General features: G+C 38.2%; 1 protein-coding gene across 2 annotated transcripts in view; it reads right to left on the reverse strand.

Moving 5' to 3' along the window:
- LOC135099953 (mucin-4-like) overlaps positions 1–22280 on the reverse strand; it is a 112760-nt gene that overhangs the window by 85851 nt on the left and 4629 nt on the right. The gene's annotated exons all lie outside the window — the stretch shown is intronic.

Consider the following 22280-nt stretch of genomic DNA (forward strand, 5'->3'; position numbering starts at 1 on the left):
ACTATCATCCCCATCCATAAATCTGACTAATCTTCTCTTAAAGCTCCCTAATGACTCGACACAAACAACTGAGTCCGTTCCATTCATCTAGTACTATATTTGAGAACCAATCCCTTCCTATCTCCTTTTTGAATTTAAAATTTTCAAGCTCGAACCCGTTGTTTCTTGTTCTATCCTGGTTACTGATCCTAAGAATTTTGCTTACGTCCCCCTTGTTATAACCCTTATACCACTTAGACTTCCATCATGTCTCCTCTTAACCTACGTCTCTCTAAAGAACGTAAATTTAACAGCTTCAATTTCTCTTCGTAAGGAGTACTCCTCATCCTCTGTATCCTTTTAGTCATTCTCGTTAGGGGTACTCCTTATCCTCTGTATCCTTTTAGTCATTCTTCTCTGTACTGATTTTAATAGACCTATATCCTTCCTGTAATATGGGGACCAGAACTGCTCAGCGTAGTCTAGATAAGGTCCGACCAGTGCCAAATATAACTTTAATATTACTTCTGGACTTCTACTTTTAACGCTCCTAAAGATGAATCCTAATACCCTATTTGCCCTGTTTCTGGGCTTTGCTTTCTTAGACGGAGTTCAGAGCTAACTATCACTCCTAAATCTTTTTCGTACCCTGAACCAACCGGAGCTTCGTGTTTATGGTGTACCTACTGTGTGGGTTTCCTCTATCTACGCTAAGTACTTTCAATTTGGTAATATTAAACTGCATTTGCCATCTGTCTGTTCATTCGTTCATTCTATCCAAATCTGCTTGCAAGACGATGGCATCTATTTCTAACCTAATTAATCTACATATCTTCGTGTCATCCGCAAATATACTAACATCACTACTAATTCAACTCTCCAAGTCATTGATATATATTACAAACAACAATGGCCCTAATACTGATCCCTGTGGTACGCCACTAGTTACTTGACCCCACTCGGATTTAGAGCCTTTTATTACAACTCTCTCTCTCTCGTCTGTTGCTTAGCTATGATCTTATCCAGTCTGACACTTTCCCATCTATCCCGTGCGCCCTTTCTCAATAACCTCTGATGGGCACCTTGTTAAACGCTTTACTAAAGTCCAGATATAGGATATAACTATCACTATTATCTGCCGCCTCGTAAACCTTACAGTAAAAACTTAATAAGTTCGTCAGGCAAGACTTCCCCTTCGTGAAGCCATGCTGTGATTGATTTATCAATTCATGTTTGTCTAAATACTCCCTAATGTTCTTCGCTATTATTGATTCCATTATTTTACCTACAATAGAAGTTAAGCTGACGGGTTTATAATTCAACGTTAAAGTTTTATGTCCTTTCTTAAAGATAGGTACTACATTCACCTGCCTCCACGTTACCGGTACGTTACCGGTACCTCACCTGAGTCAAATGATTTCCTAAAGACAGAAACTAACGGTTCACTAATAACCTCTTTGCATTCCTTAAATACTCTGGGATATATTTCATCTGGTCCTGGTGACTTAAACTTTTTCAGCCTATCTACCTCCAGTTCCACTATCTCTTTAGTTATGGTAATATCTGTCAGCTTCTCATTCTCTTCTGCTCTAAACATCTGCTCACTATTCAACATTTCCTGCATGTTTTTCTAGGTGAAGACAGTTAAAAATACAAAATAAGACGGTCGCACCCAACCAGTCACACAAGCAGACACAAAGATACTCGAATGTATTACGAAAGGAAGAAAAAAGAGAATAGGGTATAACTTATATAAACTTTCAAGTATATCCGATATATAATCACGGAATTACCAAAATAAATTAAAAAAGTGACTTTCTGATTTGAATAAAATGAGTGAAATACAAATATAATTTTTTAAAGGTTAATTTAAACATTAGTTACACACACACACACACACACACACACACACTCACACACACGAAGGGGTGAAGTCATGGTTCTTGGAGAAGGTAAACCGTATATGTTTTTCTCTCTAAGTCAGCTAAATACACGGCAAACTAATGAATCACGTACGTCCCGTCCGAGGTATCATAAAAAAAGGGTAGCGAGAAAAATTAATCCTCTCACTTATTACTAACATATTCAACTCAATGTTAAGTCTTGTTGGAATGGATAATCAGTCAGTGTTAACCTTCTGCTGCCGAGATGCAAACACGCAGGGGCAAGGTTCCGAGTGCTCGTGTTGGGAAGGGTGTGCGTGGTGGGCAGGAGAGTGCACGGTCGGGCGCTGTACGGGAAGCAAGCGATCCATTCATGTGCCGTATCATGAAGGCACGACGCCAGCTTCCGACCACTGAAGATGGCGGCGTTGTATGCTGCCTTAGTAATCATAATCAATAATCAATCATACTCGTTCCCACAGCCACGACAGTTCGAGCAAATACATAAATGAAGAATTTAATGTGCACAGTGTAAGTGTGGAGCGTTGCCTGAGTAAAGAAACCTTCGCTGAGCTATAAATTAATGTATGGTCTAAAAAGTGTGACTTCATAATATATCCCTGTCTTACGTAGGCGTTGGCAGCGACTAACGGAAGTGCGGTAATGCGGGACAACACGCAGGAGTTCTGTTGCTGTCATGGGGTTTGCAACATCTTTGTCTGGTAGCTGAGACGGTGTTAATATCTCATAAGGACGGAAAAGACATATTTAACTGAGGAGTCTGACAAGATTATATAAGCAGTACTCTCAGAAAAGTGCTGTGTCCTGTATCAATAAGGAGGCTTGGAATGGGGCATGATCAAAAAGTGTCTTTTGTCTGCCTAACAACAGCGTGATAAATGGGATGAAGAATAGAAAAACGAAATAGTGTTGCAAACTGGACAATAACTGTTATAACAAGAAGACAAATGTTAAGAAAGTTGACACAAGTGTAGCACAAAGGCAAAAATCCTTCCCAACGCCACGCACTGGAAGGGCAGCTCTGTTCTTTGAAGTTTAAAAAAAAAAAAAAAGATACACGATGGTATTTATGAGTTTTCGTTATTGAAAGGGAAAGGTAAAAAATATAGGAACTTGTGCCACGAGAGCGCCGATGAGTGAGAACGACACCAATTCTTGTGAATTTTCTTTAATGTTTTGACATTTTTAAAATGCATTCGTCGTAAAATACGGAAGACTCTCCGAACGAACGGCTGAAACGAGGATTTTGCATGTACGCTAACTTTTGCTTTTGTATCTCTCTACATTGAGGTCAGATGGAAAAAAAAAAAAAAAAAAACGTGTGGTTAGTGATTTTTTTTTTACTGTAAAATACCTATACTATGAACGAACTAAACGAAAAAGTAAATAAATCAGTATGAATATGGGAAAGACAGCAGAAGATCTAAAGTCAGAATGATAGACACTTACATGCAGGAATGTATGAAGAAACAAACGGATAGTTAAAACAAATGAGAACAGCAAACAAACGGAAAGATGAAAGAAAGATGTTAACTTTCGTCGAGCTCAAGCTTTACAAAATATTACGTTGTTAACACTGACTCGTTTCACCTCGTTAGAAAAGACAGACCGAACACACACACACACACACACACACACACACACACACACACACACACACGTATCTTTATCATGATACGTGGGTGTTGCTGAGGGTGCTGCAGTGTACCAGTGAAATGTGTTGGTTTATTCACTGGACAATGTACAATCAGCTGTCTCATCTCTCTCTTAATTACCGGGGAAAATTACAAAACAACAATCTTCAAAGCACAGGAAAACACACACACACACACACACACACACACACACACACACACACAACACACGTGTTTCTCGACTAAATAAAAGCGTGCAGCTCATGATAAGCGACAGTCTCATGCTCCACCCACGACGCCACCAATATTTCCGTGTATTTGTAATTCTGGGAAGTTGTCAATTTTGCCAGAGTCGTGTTCCAGTTACTGCAGGTGTGTGTTGTATCCAGCATTATTTCCTCCCCTCTATACTGTATTTTATGTCTGTACAAATATTGGACTTACTTTTAGCAATTTTATTCATTTCAAAGGACCGGGTGGCTCTTTGGTACAGTGTTCGGGAGAAGTTCGAAAGGGTGTGAGTTCGATAATGACTCACTGGGTTCGGCAGTAGAACTCTCTTTTAATCATAATCGGCGCCATTATGACATTGCTGTTTCGACGCCATAACTCAGTTTTCTCCCTTTTATTCAAAACGTACAGACTCCTCGGACTGAGACCCGCAGGTTCCTTCACAGACCTGCAGGAAAACAATCCAGCACCTGACACATTGACAAACACGCGGAGAGACGCCCATGCACACTCACTCATGTACATAATTGATGTTTCCCATATATTCTTTTCACTGCACTTCAACTGGCGAATGCTTATATATATATATATATATATATATATATATATATATATATATATATATATATATATATATATATATATATATATATATATATATATATATATATACATATACGAGTACAAAGCAGTTCCATGAAAAGCCAATTACTCCGTTACAGTAGTGTGTTACGCTTTAGCCGGAATGAAACGTTATCTTTCTATATATGTTAAAGACCTTCAAACAAATGTTCCAGTGGCGTCCTTCACATTCCAGGGACACGTGGCAGTTCACTCCTCTATTCACAATGAGTGACCTTGCCTTGCAAGCATCCCATGACGCGCTGCAAATCCACGCGTTAGCGATGCATCATTTAGGAAGGAAGCGAGTTGTGTGTAGTATAATGACATCCGGGTTGGACGCAGAGTGAACCTTTCTGAGTTATAATTTGCTTCTTTTTTTTTTTACGATACTGTCATACTGTCTTACTTTATGAGTTGATTTACATTTCCGTACTGCGCATATAAGATTGAATACTTCGCTTTATCTTCGAAGAATAAAACAAACATATGTTGAGCTGCACGAGACAAGTCATCACATGATCAATTTTGGCATCAAGAGAGTGTGCTCAACACCTTCGTCATCCACGAGATCTATGAAGAAGTGTGTAAAGGAACTGGAAAAAAAAATATATATATATAAATAAATATATATATATATATATATATATATATATATATATATATATATATATATATATATATATATATATATATATATATATATATATATATATATATATATATATATATATAAGAAACATAGATACACAAAATAAATTAAATGTATAAGAAGAGAAGACAACTAACACAAGCAGCGTGAGTGGGAGGGAGTGGGCGTCATTACATGATTTGTGCCACGATCCACCTCTTTTCTTTTTTCTCCACACTCTGCAGAATGCTCGTTCAGTTAAACTTATGACCTAGTTATTTAATTCCTAGGTAGTTTTCTACAATTTTCTTTGCTGAGTAATTCTGTGTCACACGTTCTGTGCCTTGCTGTTCCCGAGGCGTGGGCAGAGTGAAGGCCACGCTAGTCCAGTGTCTAGGCGTGGACACGGGGGATCCCGAGCCGCGAGCACACTGGGTAGGTACAAATATAGCACCCTCTGTTCCTGCACTACCTTTTTGTGTACCACTGATGTCAGTGAGTGTGTGTGTGTGTGTGTGTGTGTGTGTGTGTGTGTGTGTGTGTGTGTGTGTGTGTGTGTGTGTGTGTGTGTGTGTGTGTGTGTGTGTGTGTGTGTGTGTGTGTGTGTGTGCGCGCGTGCGTGCGCGCACGCGCTCGATTTGTCTGTTCTTCAAAAGCTTTCACATTTGCTATTTGCAAATTTTCAATGTACGCACACGTCGTCATAATTTGATGTATTGATACTTTTTTTTTGTGTTGAATAAAAACAAATGTATATGACCAAATATCTCCCTTCCTTCCCACTAATCACCAGCATCGTAACAAACACCATTTTCACATGTGTTGAATGGTGATGACATTTCATAACAAGCAGCGAATACAGCCTTGCCACACCGCACCATCCTTTGGAGTTTCCTGCCATGACGAGTGTGGTTCCTGCCGATGGCATGCTGAAGGCCGTGATCAGTGACTGGGATAGGAAAGGAACCGAGACCTCTGATTAATAGCCCCAAAAGTCTTTCTTGTACCAAGTCTACTGTCTCCCTCCCTTTCCATATATGCAATACCAATGCACGTGTGTCCTGCATCGCCCCCCCCCCTCCTCCACCCCTCTCTCTCTCTCTCTCTCTCTCTCATATATATATATATATATATATATATATATATATATATATATATATATATATATATATATATATATATATATATATATATATATATATATATATATATATATATATATATATATATATATATATATATATATATATATATATATATATATATATATATATATATATATAGGCAGATAAATAGGTAGATAGATATAGATATATGTAGATATATAGATATAAATAGATAGATAGATAGACAGACAGAGAGAAAAAAAAAAAAAAAAAAAAAAAAAAATATATATATATATATATATATATATATATATATATATATATATATATATATATATATATATATATATATATATATATATATATATATATATATATATACCCTTTTATTCAAGCAAGACAGTATCTGGCCAATCATCAACAATGTGAGCGATGCTCGACGCTCGGCATGCAGATTGACAGGCAAGGAAGTTATCACTGACTTAGCGACAGAAAACAGAAACCTACGACAACCTCTCGCAGATTCCTCTGTTAATAATGATGTGAATCAAACAATAGGCAGCTGTCTTCTTCCCACTGCGTGATGCACCTCTTTGGGATAAGACTCGGTACGGACAAGCCTTTCTCACAAAGGGGTGTGTGTGTGATATATATATATATATATATATATATATATATATATATATATATATATATATATATATATATATATATATATATATATATATATATATATATATATATATATATATATATTTTCTTTTATTTATTTATTTATGTCTGAATATCTATGTAAATATTCATGACGTTCAACGTGTTTTCCCAAGAGTGTAATTGCACCAGGATATAACGATTGGCAGATAAGGAAACAAGTAAGAGAATATCTTATTAGCATTGTAGAGTGGTAACTCTACCACTTTTTTTTTTTTAAATATATCTGCATTTGCTTTCTCCTTTGTTTTAAGTTATCATGAAAGTCAGGTAAATTTGTGGTAGTAGAAAAAAATAAATAAAAAAGAAAAAAATAAACACAAATGAACCCGATCGGTGGAGACCCTTAAGTAGTTTTTTTTTTCGTTTTGTCCCAATGACAATCCAACATTCCTGCATTTACGCATTTACAGATAATCACACCGCTTAGACGGAACAAGTTTTCAAAGCCACAGGCTCAGGTGTCGGAGGGAGAAGCCCGTGCACTGTTTGCATTCCATTAAGAAGGACCGTCCCTTCCGGCTGCACTGTTTGGGTGTTATTCACTAAGATCACGTTGTCAGAATCATTAGTATTGCACTATTGTCATGAAAACTGTGCGAATTATGAGCACCTGTGCCAGGAATACAGCAGGACCTTAGCAAGACAGACAACGGCACTACTATTTCGAGATTGCTTGTCCTCAATCTGAGGGTTCCCTTACATCGTCATTAAGTACAAACACGTATTATTTCCTTAATTTACCAAAATCCAATTTTGTTTTACAACTAGACAAAGACACTTACATCCCTGAGTGAACATATCAAGTCTTACTGCAAATATTGCAGAGTACCTGCTTCAAGAAAATGCACATCGTTTGTGTAAGACGAAACTGCATGCAAATGAATAAGAAAACTTCGTAATCTATATAATGCTTTTTTTTTTTATTTTTTATTCTCATAATATTCAGTTTTAAAAAGAAACATTCATAGTGGGCAAGGAAACCCAATGTAATAAAACTAAATTCATAAGATGAATAGAAATTATGTTGAAGATTTTAAGGTTTCTGGCTCGACATTTTTATTTATTTATTTATTTTTTTTAATATATTTTTTTTAAGGAAGGAGGACCTCTGGCTAAGGGCTAGAAAAAGGTGAAAAAAAAAGAGCTATACTGAAGAATGTCACTCCCTAAGGACTTAAGTCAAAACGGGTATAAAAAATTGGACAAGTGTCTAAAAACCTCCCTTCTCAAAATATTTCAAGCCATAGGTAAGGAGAAATTGAGATGTTTAGATGCAGGCTGGGAGTTCCAGAGTTTACCAATAAAAGTGATGAAAAACTGAAATTACTGGTTAACTCTTGCACTATGGAAGTGGATCGAATAGGGGTGAGAAAAGGCAGAAAGTCTTATGCAGCGAGGTCGAGGGACGTGGGACACATGTAGTATGCAAGAAAACAGCGATAGAAGATAGCAAGAGATGCAACTCTGCAACGATGTGAGATCTGAAGACAATCAGTTAGCAGTTGATGAGACGAAATGATTTTGAGTCCATCCTGTTTAAAGGAGCAGTGTGGAGTGTGGAAGTTTTCCTACTATGAAATATATATATATATATATATATATATATATATATATATATATATATATATATATATATATATATATATATATATATATATATATATATATATATATATATATATATATATTTATACATACATATATATATATATATATATATATATATATATATATATATATATATATATATATATATATATATATATATATATATATATATATATATATATATATATATACAATTTTTCTTTAATTCTTCGGTCTTTCTTTTTTTTATTTATCAAATCACTTGTTTTCCTTTGTTAAAAAAAAGAAATCTATCGTTTTCGCTTCTTACGATTTTTTTTTTTTTTTCGTTTCTTTACTGATAAAAAATCACTATAATTTTTCTTCGTTGATCTACTTAGGCTCCTCCAAGTTCATTTACGGGTTTCCTTCAATGACCGTATGTATGCTTCTCATGTTACCACTTTCGACGTCATCAACAAACATTTCACTGGCTATAATTCATCTTCTTTCCTCTCTATGCATTTTTGTGATTTTGCTGTATTGATTTTCTTACATAATAGTACTTTTTAGTCTTACATTTACTCTTAGACAGTGGTTTCAATCGTGGGGATAAATTACCCCGTGGGAATAATAGTAATTTTTATTGTTAATAGAGAGCTAAAAAGTGAAGAAATCTGGAAATCAAGTAGATTTTGCGGTAGCTGGCATTAGGATTAATGTTAACTTAGTCTTATTATATAAAGTTAAGCACAATTAGATAATAAAGTTAAACCGAGTAACAATGAAAATAAACTGCTATACAGGATAAAGAAAGAAGAATTATGTATCGAAGCGTGTGGCAAGCCAAGAGTATTTTGACAGGCATACTTTAGGATACATCTACTCAACAGCTTTTATCACGACGTGTCCAATGCGTATCACTCACTGCCATATATATATATATATATATATATATATATATATATATATATATATATATATATATATATATATATATATATATATATATATATATATATATATATATATATATATATATATATATATATATATATATATATAGAGAGAGAGAGAGAGAGAGAGAGAGAGAGAGAGAGAGAGAGAGAGAGAGAGAGAGAGAGAGAGAGAGAGAGAGAGAGAGAGAGAGAGAGAGAGAGAGAGAGAGAGAGAGAGAGAGAGAGAGAGATCATTTTGTGAGAGGGGTAACACTTTTTAATGTGACATGTTGAGTTTGGTAACAAACTGAAAAAGTTTGGGAGCCACTGCTTTAAGGCAATCTGTTATGTAATGTCTGAGTATAAATAACATGGTTATTGCATGCGTAGTTAAAAAGTTACCATCTACATGAAGGAAACGTGACAATGTGTGATGAACTCACTGTCTGAAGCTGTGAGTTTATTATGAAGTCACGTGTTTGTTGAAAGGAATGTGACCATAATACATGATTTCCGTGAAAGTTATTGTTGTCACTTAAATGTAATCATTTTTTTTTCTGCAGTTCTATTTCCAAGTAAGTAAACAGACGCCCTGATCTTTGTTCTGCATTTGAGAGAAAGCATGACAACGAGCTCAAGGTCCCGCACCATTGAGTGGGTAAGACCAAGTCCTCCCAAACACCTCCTTTAATTGCCTCGAGTTGTAAAAATTTCCTAGTGTTCTTGACAAGAAAGGTTACGAGGAGACCATTATATGACGAACTCAACCCTGGGATGACTTATTTTTGTCATACCAGCTGTTCTTTTTTGCCGCAGGTATTCATCACCACCTAATTCAATCACAATGTTACCTTCTCGGTTACTTGTCAGCCTCAGGGAAAATCACAGTATATCAGTAAGAGATTCTTAGTCGAGCATCAACATATCCTCCTACGGAGGTCCTCTTCATCAGTCTCTTTGTCACCTTGAGAATTTACCCAAATCGTGAGCAAGATTAAGTCAAGCTAATATTTCCATTTAATAATTGTGATATAAATTATACCCAAAAAACTGTGTTTTGAACCACTTCGGTGACTACGTAAAAACTTTTTATGAAGAGTTAATAATCCATTCACGTAAAAGAAGCAGTTTGTGTTCAGGGTAATGCAGGTCCGGGAAAACACGAACATCTAAAAAAAAGGTGCGCCTCAGGATACGAGAACGTGCTCTCAGAATGCAAATGTTTCGGTATCACTAATTTTGTTTTCACGACTATATGCGATGAAAATGAAGAGGAATATGATGTTCTGGAGACTTTAAATACCTGTACACACAGTACCTTGTGTCTGACAGATGCAAGGATTATGAAACCACACTCTTCTTCAATCAGGGCTGCAAGGAGTAGGAATCCAAAGCACCCAACACTCGCACCCTGCACTGTCGAATAACTAAATATGTATTCTTCTCTTCTTCCCTCTCCGCCTTTCCTCCCCTTCCTTAATACTCGCACAGAAATGAGAGGCAGGACTCTATATGGTAAGACATCTCCGAAACTAAATTGGCGTAACCATTTATAAATCTCCTATTTTACATTTTTTTTTGTGAGGAAAGCAGCAATTTAGCATTTTTCCCCATTTTTCGTCATTGGAGCTCTTTCCCTCTCTCAAGATAAAAAAAAAAAGCCACGGAGCAATAATGGAAGTAATTCTTTTCCTTCTTCACTTCCCCTTTCTTTCACTCTATAATTAATTGCTGCTCTGGAAAACATGGCAGTATCTCAGTTAAACGTGCGTTCCATGGAGGCTCATCACGGTCTCCAACAACCGCCGCATTCCATTTATTTTCCCGATATACAGTGCATTGTGTTAATACATTTTTCTTAAGTACTCTTCCCTGCAAATGCTTCTTTTATGAAATGAAAATCTCTCCCCAACAGATTCAGGAATTTATTACACAATACTCGCCATTTAAGGGAGAGTCCATTGCTGGCATCAACACTCGATGAGATTTACGCCATTTCTCTAATAGTTTTGTTTGTTTTAAAAAGATGCCGCATATTTCCCTTTCCTCAATTTATCTGCTCATGTTCCAGCACCAAAATAATGACATGTCAGCTAGTCATGTCCAAAACGTTATTGCAACATAAATGAACAACGCAAACCTATGCAGACGTGAAACAAAGAGCAGCAGAAGTAGATCTCCATCACCAATTTTATATGACGTATTGCTTTTCGTTGAAATATTACCAAAAGCGAGTGAATAACTGATATATTACTTTGAGTGAGCAAAAAAGACAATCTTGATATCTCATCTGACTACCATAGTAGAAGTCTATTTGTAGGGAAGTTCTCGATATTGTGTTATCCTAGAATATAGGAATTATTTTATCACTAACATACTATTATTTATCACTAATATACCAAGTACTTCATGATGCCTTGGTCACATAACAGTAGTTAGATTGTATTGCATGAAGTCCTCCCCTACACCTGTCTCCTTTCTTTCAAAGCAAACAACTGCAAATTATCTAATAGATCAGGAACCGAAGGTAAGTAGCGCTTTACACACGAACACACACACACACACACACACACACACACACACACACACACACACACACACACACACACACACACACACACAAACAACATTTTGCATCTGAAACAAAATGCTACGCTAAAAATGTAACGAAACAAAGCAATTACGTAAATAAGTATTATCAGAAAACTTTAAGGACAAGAGTAATATGAATCTGTCACTATGCCGAAGAGTCTCTCCTGTTTCTTCTCTGCAGCCGCACCTCAGAGCTCTCCCCCCCACGAAGCAGAAGTAATAACACCCCCAGCAGCAACCACGTCCCCGTGCCGCCTGCTGGAGTGTCTCTCCCTGCCGTTAATACATACGTTATAAGCCTCCCATTAGTCTCTTCCTCGTGAATACTTCAAGGTGAAACAGATGGACTTTATGCATTATTCATCAGACTTCATGACACGAGCATGAATATCAAAGTTCATGATAGGGGTCGACTGTGTCATTCTTCCATGATTAATGAGCCTCTCTTTCACTTCCCAAGTTGAGACAGACAGCCCCTGTACTTAGTCTGTCAGCCTTAAAAATATATAATAGAAAGGAGGGAGGCGTGCGCATGCGTGCACGTCCCTCGCCACACGCCGCATCAAGCCTCCTGACGTGACCTTTCATAGGGAGCGCTAGAGTTCTCCATCCTTTATAGAAGTTTATCGAAGTTTCACTGATTACGTAATCTTCTGACCAATCTCAAGCTGAAATAAATCTTCAATAGGCAGCATTCCCTCCAGACACCCGCCTCAGACTTGTGCGATCCGCTGTATCTGTACACACTTAGTTTTCTGGGAGAATAAAAGTTTACGATTCACTTGAACATTTTACACATTCCTCCCTTTTTCCTACGCTCGTAATATTTTAATTTTCCTCCAGACTCCCCAGTAGTCTTACTTGTCACGTAAGTATTGAAGCCGACGGATTATTCACGTGATTCTCAGCATAAATACACACCCATGACGACTGTGAAATAGACTTTCATTTCCTTGATTTCAAGACTGAATTTTGTCAACATTTAGAAAACTTTTTTCGATGCCGAAGCAAAATGTTTCTTCATTTCTATGTAACGCAATTGAAAATATGACATATTAATTGCTTGCAGAAGCTATAAAAATATTGGTGCAGAATTTTCTCGCTTTCCAGTCATTAGTATAATACGGTGACACTACGCAGGGTGGATAAGGGGTCTGCAGGGTTGGTGGTGGGGGGGAGGCGGTAGGAATGAAGAGAGATGCTGAGCCAGGGAAGGGTGCGGTCTGTCACGTGTGCGTGGGAGGTGGCAGGTGAGGACAGATTGTGGTGAACTTGACGAGAGGAAAATTGGGAAGAATGAGAGGAATACAACCTTCCACAGACCCCTCAGAACCTTCCCCTCCACACACACACACACACACACACACACACACACACACACACAAACACACTTCTATTTATGTCACTGCAATTTGTAAAGCACTCACAACAAAAATTTCATACAACGTTCGTGGTAAGGTTTTCAAATATTTCCCCCTTACCGCAGCACATCCTGGATGGCAAGACGCTTGTGTACATTTCTAAGGCACATGCGTAATCTTATCCACCATAGATCTCACAAGATTTACATAATGTGGCGTCGAGGAACGTGTCATCTGCTCTCAGGCTATTATTAGGCTGAGAGCCTAATTGATTAATTAGTTCTTAATTAATTAATTATTAATTAAGAACAAATATATGAACCGTCGTTTCCTGCCCTATAGCACCGGTAGGCATTTCTGCTACAACTCTCTTTTGGAAGCTTACTGTAAATGGTCTACCTCTTCTGTTTTGGAGGCTTAGTTGGTCGCCTCCTCTCTTGATGGCGCAGACAGTGTAACCGAGTGTCTTTAGCACTTTCTATACTGAGGTCAAACGTGGATATGAAAGGCCATGAAACACTTCCTCGAACATGTCAAAGCCGCCGAAGTCTTTCCCTGCCCTCCATCCGCCTCCTCGTCCGACTTAAGATGCAGAACATTTACATAAATGCTCTATTTAATGCCTTATATAACTCCATTTAAAAAGTTTATACTGGATCTTTTTCTTTTAATGTCATCGCGTACCGTCCTTCCCTTGTACCTCCTGTCAGTATACATACATGGGCAAGATTGATTATAAAAACATGGATGTCACGGGTCAACTCTCCATCATGATGTAATGGATTGTAAGGTACCAAAGCTAAACGCCCAGGAAGGAAGAGGTTGATCACGGAAGCGAAGCACAATTTGATCAACGGGTTAACTTTGCTGTCACATTAAAAAACTTACCCTATATCTTAATTTTGTTAGAGTTCATTTCATTTCCCTTCAGACAGTATATTAAAGGACGACGCACGTACCTTAACTTTTGCTCTCAACTTCAGCAGTAAGGAAGCAACAATGAGGCTGGATGCTTGACATAACATTATTTCTTAATCATCATAAACATTTCCGCTTCCTCTCCCCGCCAGTGTTGTGTCTCCCTGGCTAGTGGCTTGTGGGTAGACGTGCTAATTATCTAAGCTTCCCTAGCGTGCCTGCCTTGTGCCGCCGATGTTAAGAGCATTGACATTTTGAGAAAAGACTTCGTGTGTGTGTGTGTGTGTGTGTGTGTGTGTGTGTGTGTGTGTGTGTGTGTGTGTGTGTGTGTGTGTGTGTATGTGAACGCGTGTGCATCAGTGACAACGCAGCTCAGCAGGAAAGGTTTAGGATACAACACCGGGAGACACACGCCCCTCGTCATGCTCCTTGTTATGTGCAAGTCAAAATAACCTGGATACAACCTTAGCCTTTCGTCTGACGCATCCTTGACCTGGTTCGGCAGTGTTTATTCTCCTGGTTGGCGTACGTGCCTCAAGCTCAGTTTTTTTTTTTTCTTTTTTTTCACAACTATTTTTTTTTATATATAAATATAGAGATAATTAACCATGACTCATCTGTGCGTTTCCGCTAGCACTTTTATCATCTATACTATAAGTTCATTACGGTATCACACACAACACATGTGGCAAGAATATAATCACTGCTATCAATATAATGCTAGTCTCTGCATAATAACATCTCTATTCTATAATATTTAGTGTAACATCTTAAGATTACAGTGAATAGTTCCTTAGATATGAACACGCTGCTGGTGCATCTGTGGCCGGGGCTGTGGAGGCAGGTGAAGGCGCTCCCTCTGTCCAGTATATGTTGACGATTTGCCTCCCTGAATAATCACTGTCTAGCACACTGAAAACACGCTGGAGTGGAGCAGGACACTGAAAATAAATGTTTGGTGATCAAATAACACAACTTTAACCAATCATATTTTGCATCATCTGAATACAGTTTACAGTGTGCTCAGAATATTGAGAAAAAAAAAAAGTACCTTAGGCGAGGAGAGCGCACCATACGCAGAAGTGAGCGTCACATCAGGGCGTGCAACAGAAGTAACAGTAGCCAGGGGCAGGCGAGCAGCGCACCGGTGTGAACGTGATTAAAAACCAAGAATCGCAGTTATAATTATGTCGTGCTAATTTTTGCTTTACTCAGAAAGAAAAGCTCAACGTGAAAATAAGCTTCGAATGTGTTGCTCTATCATGTACACGTAATTTATCATACAAGCAAAGCAAACTAAAGGAAAACGAACACAACTTGCAAGGCAGACACCCCCCAAGAGTGACGTGGCGGCGTCGTCACAATATGGCAATTTTCTGTATTCTTTTTTCTGACATACATCCGTTAATGAGCAGACAAACCTACAGCAGACACGTTACATTCTTAGATAAAACAAGCTCCTGTGAGTGCAGGAGAGCAAGGAGCCAAGTCCCCAGGTTAGTGAGCAAGGGCAAAAGGGTGTGCTTCGAAACCGAACATTGAATTAGATACAGACCCTGTACACCGGAGTTTTTAATACCCTTGTGTGTTATTTCATCCAGGAATAACTAACCTTCCTTCTTATTTCATTTTCCCTGTGTATAATTCTCAGTCAGTAGGATATCAAGGTGGTGTTCCCAATTAATATTCACAATGAAAGAACGAACACTAGGGATACGTGGCAGCAAGTAGCGCCACCACAACCACATGCAACATCACTCTAAAAAAAAATAACGATACAAAAAACACAAAAAAGGCGACCCTCGACGTCCATGTGTCTCCACCACTTTTATTATATATTCGTCCTCCTTACCTCTTTCCCGCACTTTTACCTACAACGAGAGAGAGACTACACGCGAAGAAAGCAATGCTCTCTATGCTGTGCAAGAGACACAGTGAGATTTCTACACGCTGCTAGTACAGAGCGCCGAACCCAAGCGCGATAGGATTATGAGTCGCCCCGGTAGTGTAGTTTTCCTAGAATCAACATTCCTGCCTCCCCTCCACTGCGCCTCGTGACCCCAGTCAAGGTCACACTCGCCTTCTATCTCCACTTGCCTGCATTCGTTACAACACTTCCCGCCACACTGCACACGCACAACACCACGCCCCCCCCCCCAACCCACACACACACACACACACACACACACACACACACACACACACACAAAAACTGATTCGTTGTTCGGGTCAACAGGGAATACTACTACCGCCACAATTACCATTAGTACTACTACTACTACTACTACTACTACTACTACTACTACTACTACTACTACTACTACTACTACTACTACTGCTGCTGCTGCTGCTGCTATTACCACAACCACTAGTACTACTACTACTACTACTACTACTACTACTACTACTACTACTAATACTACTACTGCTATTACCACTACTACTACTACTACTACTGCTGTTACCACTACTACTACTACTACTGCTATTACCACTACTACTACTACTACTACTACTACTACTACTACTACTGCTGCTGTTACCACTACTACTACTACTACTGCTATTACCACTACTACTACTACTGCTACTACTACTACTACTACTACTATTACTACTACTACTACTACTACTACTACTACTACTGCGATTACTACTATTACTACTACTATTATTATTACAACTACTACTACTACTACTACTAATAATACTACTACTACTACTACCACTACTACTACCATCACCACTAGAACTACCACCATTAGTCTTTGCTATTAATTATCATGATGGTGATGATGATGATGATAACATTAATAACAACAACAACAATAATAATAATAATAATAATAATAATAATAATAATAATAATAATAGTATTATTAATAATAATAACAATAAGCATTACAGACAGTATTGTCCCTGGGCAGTTGCTTTTTTCCATGACGGGGAATAAAAGAGACACGGTGGCCTTCGCATTCAAGGGAAGACCAGTGATAAACTTGGAAAAAATACTGGACGGGGAAAATCCGTTCTTGAATCGTGAATACACAACCCCCCTCCATCCCCCCCCGAAAAATAAAAGAAAGAAAAAAATATTCTATGAAAGGAAAGCAAGCAGAACTAGGAAAAAGTTGTAGTGATAATCATATAAAAAAAGAGAAGCATGATGAACGGATCGAACGCCAACAAGCATGAAGGGGAAGGACGATAAACGTGTGTGGAGAAGAGAAGGTGGACAAAATAAACAATACACGTGATGAAGAGGCCACGCAGGGATCACACAGAGGTAGTGGTCAGACACGAGAGGCGATGCACAAGCTATTGCTACGTGTGAATGTTACTTGTCCCTCACCTAGACCTCGGCCAAGGCAGCTCGACCAGTTTTTCTCTCTCCTCTTCCCCACTCCCTCACTACCATTCTCCGCTCTCTCTCTCCGATGCTTCATACGTTACAGAGAGCAAGATATCGTTAGTTGACTGTTAGTGAGTCTAGCTGACCTTTCCGAACATGAAATAATAGAATCTACATAGACTCACTTGAAGATACTGATCTAAACAAAATGTCTAAGCAATGGAGTAGATAAATAATGAATAAAAAAACATGGAGACACACTGCCGGAGATGCAGAATAGAGGAAGGACGGAATGGTGTGGAGGGGGAGGAGGAAAGAGAAGAATAATAACGAGAGTGGTGGAGCAAAATTGTGTAAGAGGAAGAGGATGAGCAAAAGGAAACTGATGTAAGAGGGTAGGTGAAGAACCAAGCTTGTGAACAGTTCCTTGGTCGATAGAGGTCAAGTTGAAGATAAAGATAAAGGTGAAGGCAATGAATGCATCGCTCAAACTTGTTCTGTTACACCGTTTTGTACCTTAACTCATCTCCTCCCTCACCTCCTCCTCCTCCTCCTCCTCCTCCTCCTTCTCCTCTTCGCCTTGCTTCCCTTAAATTAATTCTTTTTTCTCCTCCTCCTCCTTGTCTTCCCGCTATGTCATTCTGTTTCCCCCCAGCCATACCTCAACTGAACCTCCTACTCCTCCTCCTCCTCCGTCTCTTCCCCCTAACCATGTTACACTGACCTCTTCTCCTTTTGGTCCTTCGGCTTTTCCTCCCCGCCATGCCCAGCTTATACCTCTTCCCCCTCCCACTATGCCCCCATTCATATTTTTTCCTTCTTCTCCTCAACATCTTTCCTACTTTGTCTTAACTGCCGCCTCCTCCTCCTCCTCCTCCATTCCCCACTTGCCTTACTCGTCTTCATCTTAAATATACTTCGCGTCCCCTTTTCAGCCTGTTATTCCTCCTTCTCCTCCTCCTCCTCTTCCTCCCTACCATTCCCCACTCGCCCTTTTTCATCATCCGTCTCACCACACCTCCCTTTCTGCCAAATCCACTTTGATTTACCAGAAACGTGAACAGCTCGAGATGTCACGCGAACTGCCCTGCGATGCGACATTCTTTTGAGGAAATGGCTGGCCGTTTCCTCACTTACGGATGCAGCTCCATTCAGACAGAGTGACACGACAGGAAATTTGAATAGACATTTTTTTCCACTGTTTTACAACGATTTTTCTTCATTACGAGCCTCATGGTTTGGCGGGTCGTGATGAAACACGCGACGAGCGGATTTCGACACATGCTAACCCACGTAAAAAGCCAGTGATCTATTTTTTGCCTCCTTCCTGCGGAGTATGTTATTAGGATCAGAAGGACCGTCACGGCGTTTCATTATCATAATCCCTGATGCAACACTTTGCACTCCACACATTTCGGCCAGACTCCATCACCACGCAGCGCAAGAAACTCATCTACACGCACCTCAGGGCAAGTGGTGAAGCGCATTATGATGTCAAACACTCGCTCTTTGCAGGTCACACCTGAACCTGCCGTCACTCACTCACTGCCTGTGCTGTCTGTCACTCTACCTACTAACACATTTCCTAGACTGCTTCCTATTTACTCCTTCAGCTCCTCCTCTGTCTTTTCCTCTAACTCTTTAATATTTCAGGTTATCTTGTAAGGTATTTTCTGCAGTGGATTTGTTGGTAATTTTTTTTCCTAGGTAGATAAGACGAGTTTTTCCCAGCTAGTTGTGAAAGGGTTGGATTTTTTTCCTTCTAAGTATATCCGACACTCACTCAGAGCTTCACGATTACGACCAAATTTACAGCATCATAGACAAGCTAGAATTTTTCATCACCTAATTATTTGAACTATATCCCTAAAACCTAGTGCATTCCCTCTAACATTCCACCCTAATTTTCTATTCGGACACTTCCAAACATATTTTACTTTTTTCCTCCACCACTCGAGCACAATTTTTCTTCAACCCAAAAAAAAAGGAAAAAAAAGAAAAAAAAGCTCCTTTCCTCACCACACTCCAGCCAAATTTTTCCTTAGTTACATACAGCAACTTCAGCTTCTTTCCTCAACACTTAGTTTACTCTATGTATTGTATAACCGAGTAACCTGTACTCTAGAACATCACAGAAATTCAACTCACGTCTTCGGGCGCCTTCATATCTCTAACACCACCTACTTTCATCAAAGCCAAACCCAGAGCTCGGTCTGCTCACCATCACAATTCCCACGTGTCAGATTTTTGTGTTCTCATTCCCAGTTCAGCAGACTCGCAGAGATGTTACATACATACTTCATACATACTTATCTTACGAAACCATACGAATACACATACAGAAAAGTGACGACGACTCTACCTTGCACTCTAATACACAGAGCAGAGCCTGGGACTGGACAATCCTTATGACTGAATAACTACTGAATTCCTTAACCTCTTGATTGGAAAAAAAACCTTCGATGCAACTTTTCAACTATGCTGCTAATCGCATAAGCAAAGGATATCGTTCAATAAGAATTTTAACAGGATATTTCATGTAGAACTCTTACCTCACTGAATGTGAAAGTTATGTGTCGTTTCCCTTGATAACTGTGGAAAGAGTATAGTAATTATTGTTCTCCTTCTCCCCTGTGATGACTCAATAAAAGGGTCTTATCGGTCCATGAGCGCTGTCCGTGTGAAGAGAGAGTGCAGTCACACAATCACCATAAACACTAGGAGCTAAAAGCTAATCATCTCATTGACTTTCTTCCGTCCTTCAACCTTAAGACAACACTATGTAACACGTCCTCTTGTTTTCCACCTCAGTATTTTTGGTATTTGCTTCCCCTGATTTGCTCACTACATGCCTCTTTCCTCTTGAGTCTCCTCCGCAAAGGACTTTCTACTTGTTCATATTCCTTTTCTGTTCATCTTAGTAATGTGAGAGTAAAGTATTATCAATACATTCCTTCATCGCTCTCACCAGTAAACTTCAAAACTTTCTACCTTATGATTCTTAAGACTTTAACTTATTCCAAAGATGAGTAAGAGAACACCTTCATAACTAAATTGATGGTATCCTTTCCGGAACTTCTAATTACTTTGATTTTATGGATCAGCGATTAGTGTCATTTCTCTTTTTTAACATAGTTTCTTCCCGCCAGTAACCAGTATATCCTTCGCTTGTGATAAAACAACGTTTAGTGCCTCCATAGACTAAAATTTATTGTAAGTCACCGTAACATAGCTTGGTTGCCTCATTTACACTCCAGTATGATTAAATGTATCGGTGTTATTCTAATAGCGTATCTTTTATTTGATCTTTCACTGTTTAAACTATTATGACACATTGCTGAATTTTCAAACACGACTGACAAGCTCACCACTCAGAAGAGACACTGCCTCACTGAAATTATAATTTGGCTCACCTCTGTATTGATAAATGTTTAAAACCAGAGAGAGAGAGAGAGAGAGAGAGAGAGAGAGAGAGAGAGAGAGAGAGAGAGAGAGAGAGAGAGAGAGAGTACTGGGACTGTTCATGTTCATGCAACAACAACAACAACAACAACAACAACAACAATAATAATAATAATAATAATAATAATAATAATAATAATAATAATAATAATAATAACAATAATAATAATAATAATAATAATAATAATAATAATAATAATAATAATAATAATAATAATGAGCTGACATTACCATCAAGGAAATGTTAAAAGTTTATCACTGCTCCAAGACTTGCTCGTTAATGTATCTCGGAACTGTCTCCAAGGAGCGGATAAACACAAGCGGGATACAGCAACTAACTACCGTCGAAAGGTCACCTTTTCACTTTGGTACATGAACCAAACTGCTTAAAACTCACTGCAGTTTCGCAACAATACTATATTACATTAAATAATTGAAAAGTAAAATATTGTTGAAGATATTCAAATTGTCTACATCATTAGAAATTTTATATAACCTTCTAGTAGTTTAACAGAAAAATGTAAGTGCTCATGAATCTAAATTAAATTCGGTAACAATGCTACAACCTTCGTGCATCAAGAGATCCTCTCAAAACAAATCGTACAAAATCATTAAATCCAATCCAAAAGAATTATCAGAAATTTCCAATTAAGCAAAAACGCAGGCCACAAATTAACATCCCACACTATTTAGTCATTTAACTTACAGCGCTCTCATATACAAGTTATTCTAAGTTGCAAGGGAAAATAACGACAAATATTGGGAAGGAACTTTTAGTAGTTACCACACATATTATTTTGTATTAGCTACGGACTTATGTGGAAATTTAAAATTCAAAATGTTAGGAAAAACCTGAAGGTAAAAGAAAATAAATACATATAAAATTACTCATAGCTTTTGTGGTGCCTCTAAATGATCATGAGCATATAAATATTACCAAGTAAACTGACGGGAATTTTTAAATGAGAGAATGCTTTAAATTAAAACCTAAGAAAATAGTGAACATGAGCATGATTACGTTCAACGGTAAAACAACATATGATTGCATCAACTGTATTAATAAAACATGTACATGAGTGAAAAATGCACGAATTTTTATTTATTGATGTTTGCAGAAATCACTAGTATCCTGGTTTGAAGTCACTAGAATTAAATATCTGCGAGCTGCGTGATTATAGATGTAAAGAAGAATTACTTCTCGTCAGAGCTGTCGCCATGCACTCTCAGTGTTATTTTACTTTTCAAAAATTCTTTGCAAAGTTCTTCGGATC

The sequence above is a fragment of the Scylla paramamosain genome, chromosome 4 (genome assembly GCF_035594125.1).
Source record: "Scylla paramamosain isolate STU-SP2022 chromosome 4, ASM3559412v1, whole genome shotgun sequence".
Taxonomy (NCBI): domain Eukaryota; kingdom Metazoa; phylum Arthropoda; class Malacostraca; order Decapoda; family Portunidae; genus Scylla; species Scylla paramamosain.